Below are 4,904 nucleotides of genomic sequence, written 5' to 3'. Positions count from 1 at the left end.
CACACACCCACACGCACACTCTCACACAAACGTTCCCTTCCCTATCCAGGTGAGTAGCTCTATTACCGAAAGGGTTAACCCCCTTCCTGTGCCTCTCTCTGTTCCCCACCCTGTTAGAAATTAAAAGCTCCACACCTCTGTGTGTCAAGGCCCCCTCCCTGCTGCATTCCACCCCAACAGGAGTTCACCTGTGTGGGCTTGAGACTTGGAAGCCAGGCCCCTCCTTCTATGGCCTTCTCCCAGGCTCTTGGGAGTGGCACACAGAGCAGAACACTGCCTGCAGGCTATGGGAAACGGCTTTGTGACTCTTGTGTTTACACAATTTTGTGCCAATACTAACGAGCACATTTTCTACTTGTAAAATATCTGATATTATGAACATTATGATTGCCACATATATGTTTTCCCTTTCTTGGAGGTAGGCAACTTACTTCTCCCTGGAAGATGTAAAGTAGCAGTATCTACATTCCTGAGCAGGTGACCAGCAGGACACAATGACCCTGACACTCAATCCTAGTGCTCACCATATTTAATTGTGTTTCCTCAGCCTTTTACAGTGGACTAGATAGCACTGATCATCCCACAAGCAAAGGTTCTCAGATTTAAATATCTTTTCACTTTTTAGTACAAGTCCTCCATGACTTCCAAATGATAGGTTGTATATGAGGTTTTCTGATTTGGCCATGTCAGTTCATGTGTTGTTAGTGCTTTCCAAAATTACCCTCATAAGCGTTAATAGTTCAATGTTTCTTTATCCATCAGTGCTATATGGTTAAGGTTTTGAAACAAGATTAGTCAACTAAATTGGTCAAGGCTACAACAACTAAACAATACCAACTGTTGATAGGAGGCGGGATCTGGTTGAACCTCAGTCTCCACTATCAAAGTCATATACTTTGTAAACCCTACCTACACTTTGTTTACCTAATCCTTCTCGACAAACCTGCAGTAATGGATTCTTTTGCCATTTTGGTGACAAGTAATAAACAAATGTAATGTTTTCAGTGCAAGCAGCAATTGTGATACTTATTTATTAGTACAGTAAACAGCAGCAAGTTTAAAGCTTCTACCAAGAAAACTTGTTTTTAATTGCTCTGCCCAAAAGAGTATTAAACATTACATCACTTTGTAACACTTTTTGCAGCTTGAGAATGACAGTGAGAATCGTATTGCTTAACATCAGACATGCTAAAAGCTAGCCTAAGGCTAGCTGAACTGGAAGCAAATACGACCACATAACAGTAGATTAAAAGATTAAAATGTATGTCTTTATCCACAGATTGGTGAGATGGTGAGAATGTTGGGCAGTTGGAGCACTTACATTGTAGGAGAGGGCTTCAATGTCCCTATTATTTTCTATTTCCTTCAAAAAACAACTTAGTCACATATACTGTAAATGATTTTGTTTAAGTTGCATGCATCACACTAAAAAAGCGCTTTATTGAGCACTATTTACCCACAACACTTAACATGATTGTTCCCCAATCCCCCTTTTATTGAGGATATTTTGTCAGGAGACTGTATGCACACTGAGACAAGTAACATTGGATAAATGTTAGTATTTCAAGTTCAACATAAAAACTGTGACTTCTAATTTATAATTCAACCCTAAGCAACCGTCCTATCTGGGACAGCTGTGCACTTGAAGAATCCCCAGATAACATACATGAGATTGAGCTCCCTAACTGAGCCTAAAAGAATACATTTTCAACATTTAGTTATAAAGTTATAGACAATTTTAAAACTGTTAATGTATGCACTGAGGATAGACTTTATTTAATGTGGAAAATGACTTTAATGCTAATTGATTGAACACACACATAAAGTACACAGAGCACCAATGTGTAGGCTATCACAGTTGACCCATATTTTGCATATTTCAGTTACTTCTGGCCTTGACAAATATGCAATTTGAGGCTTAAGATCTAACTTACTGTGATGAAGATGTTGTCGTGGTGACCTGGACTCATCAGCAAAACAGACAGAGCTGCACTCCTTATGCAGGCTGCTGGGAAACAAAAACAATCCAAGAAAAATTAAAAGTAGAATGGGCATTAGTTTTTGGATACTTATAATGAAGCCCGACAAGAATGTTGCCACCTCCAGATCCCCTTTGAGCCCTTCAAACCGAGTCCAGCCTGAGCCCGACTTCTTGCCAATTTACATGACAAAAAAACATGCTCTTTTCGGATCAGTGAGTTCATTCAGTGCTTATAATGGCGTCTCCCTTTTCTTTCACCCATGAATCTGCCACAGTGATGTGGTTACACTACAACACTGAGGGCAACCGGCGAAATGTCAGTGTAGAGTTTAAACACAGGGTGGGAGTAGCGTATTCAAACAGTGTTAAATGTACAAATAACATTATAACCCGGTATTTTATTTGGAAATAGACTTAGAAAAACGAACTATTGAGTTTTAATGACAACAAAAATGCCACAAAGGGTGAGAAGGACAATGCATTTTAGAGTGTTTCTTGTGGTTAAGAATAATGATCCCAATGGGCTAAAACACCACCATAGTAGGCTATGCTAACCCTATAAAATATCTCACAGGATAAAATAATAGTATTCTTACTCAAATTTAAATTCGTTATATATGCCTATGATAAGACTAATATATGCTAATAAAGAGTTAACAAAAACAATAGCCTACGTTTTTTTCTTATTACGTTGACCGAGTTACCGCAAACTCAGGACACGTGCAGAAATAAATAAGAATAGCCCCATGTTAATATAATATTTCCTTTTAGTCTTGCGTGATTACTTACTGGGTCATATTCGGAAGGAGTGCTTGTGTAGAAAGGAAAGTTGTGACCTACTCAGTAGGAGAAGTTGTAGGCCTACGTTGGGTGTCTCACGGACTGAGCTGTAAAGCGTGCGCGCGAGCATCACGCGATGCCACACACACCTGCAGTAATGTGGACCTCGTTAATGAAACAGTCCTACAGGTAGGGCCTACTGTAGTTTGGTCTGGCTTTGCGAGACTAGATACACCGTGCTGAGGTTACACTCTCTAAATCTTAATGGTACTTCTCATCGTATTAGCCAACATCAGAGGTTCCATTGCTGCTGCTACTAGGCCTACTAGCTTATTAATTAGGAGCCCATACTGTTAATGTAACAACACTTTGAGCCTTGAATTAAAAAAACTATTGTTAAAAGTGCGTTTAATGAATAGGCCTACTAAAAGTAATTACCCATTTGATAAATCAATTATAGACTGACTCTATAATGTAATAAAATGATAACACTTAATAGGAGAAAAATATTGTGCTTTCTTCCTAATGTAATAAGTAAGGCAAAATGTTACAAGTTGCTACATTTACATTATGGACAAACAGTTATTATGAGCTCAGCATTTTGTTACATTATTGCCCAGGCAGTTATGGGTTTTGTTACATTAAAGGTTGTTTCGTTATGGGCTCTTACAGGCCTTCTACTACTATTACTACTGAATGATTGACTGTTTTATTTATTTTTATTTACGTGTCAACAAAGTGGACCATCCCACACGGAATAACATCACACCAAAACAAAATACATCACATCCAAAGATTCTGGTGAAATATCCACAAACAACATACTCTACTTTGCACAAAATAAAGAAAAGATATAGCAAAATTCTATATCCTACGGACGAGATGGCTCTTTATAAAAGTAACAACTATTAAAAGTAACTACTATTTTGAAAGAACCATTGGACGCACACTCTGAATCACATTTTATTTCTTCTGCTGTCAATCATTCAAGGTGGGAAGATATTGGGCGATTAGGATGCAACCACCTAAGCATACCATGTCAGACAGATGTCCTGAAGAGTGACTGGAGCTTTATTTTGTAATACTGTCTTTGAATTCCAGGCTCTGCAGAAACATGTTTAGATACAAGAAGAATGTAAGCTGTTTTTTGACATACAGTCATATGAAAAAGTTTGGGAACCCCTCTCAGCCGGCATTATAATTGACTCTGCTTTCACAAAAAAAATATAAAAGTGGTATGTCTTTAATTTACCAGGAACAGCTAACTACTGGGATGTTTTCCAAACAAAGATTTTTTGAAAAGCAGTATTTGGTTGTGTGAAATAAAATAAAATGTGAAAAACTGGCTGTGCAAAAATATGGGTACCCTTGTGGTTTTGTTGATTTTAATGCCTGTAACAGCATGTAAAACTGATGACTTTAAACACAAAGTTGGTTGGATTATGTTGTTAAGCCTTGAACCTCATAGAAATGTCTGTTTAATCATGAGAAAATGTATTTTAGGTGCCTAAATGCAAGTTGCACATCTCTTTGACTCTCTGCTGAAGTGAGACAGAATGGGACCATCAAAACTGCTCCCAAAATATCTTAAAAACAAAGATTATTCATTATCATGGTTTAGGGGAAGGCTACAAGAAGCTTTCCCAAAGGTTTCAATTGTCAATTTCTACTGTAAGGAACGTTGTCAGGGAATGGAAGGACACAGGCACAGTTGCAGTTAAACCCAGGTCTAGCAGACCAAGAAAAGTACAAGAGCGGCATATGCGGCGGATTGTGAGAATGGTTGCACACAACCCAAAGATCACCTCCAAAGACCTGCAAGAACATCTGGCTGCAGATTGTGTATCTGTACATGGTTCAACAAATCAGTGCAATGTTGCCGGCTGAGAGGGGTTCCCAAACTTTTTCATATGACTGTATACTCTAAGAAATGCTTGACTACTGTGTAATGGCTGAGTGGCAAACTGTGGGTATGATTCAGCTGAATGTCTTAAATGACTCAGGGCTATTTTGCCATCTGTTCTCCCTGTAGGGTCCAGTATGTTTTTGCAATCTTTTTCATCTACTACATATAGAACATATAGAGGTTACAAAAAAATCTAATGTCCATTTTAATTTAATTTCCAACATTGTAATGTACTTT

Source organism: Ammodytes marinus, assembly GCF_949987685.1.
Source record: "Ammodytes marinus genome assembly, chromosome: 20".
In the NCBI taxonomy this organism is placed as follows: Eukaryota; Metazoa; Chordata; class Actinopteri; order Uranoscopiformes; family Ammodytidae; genus Ammodytes; species Ammodytes marinus.
The sequence above is the reverse complement of the archived record's forward strand: the minus strand, read 5'-3'. Positions refer to the sequence as shown.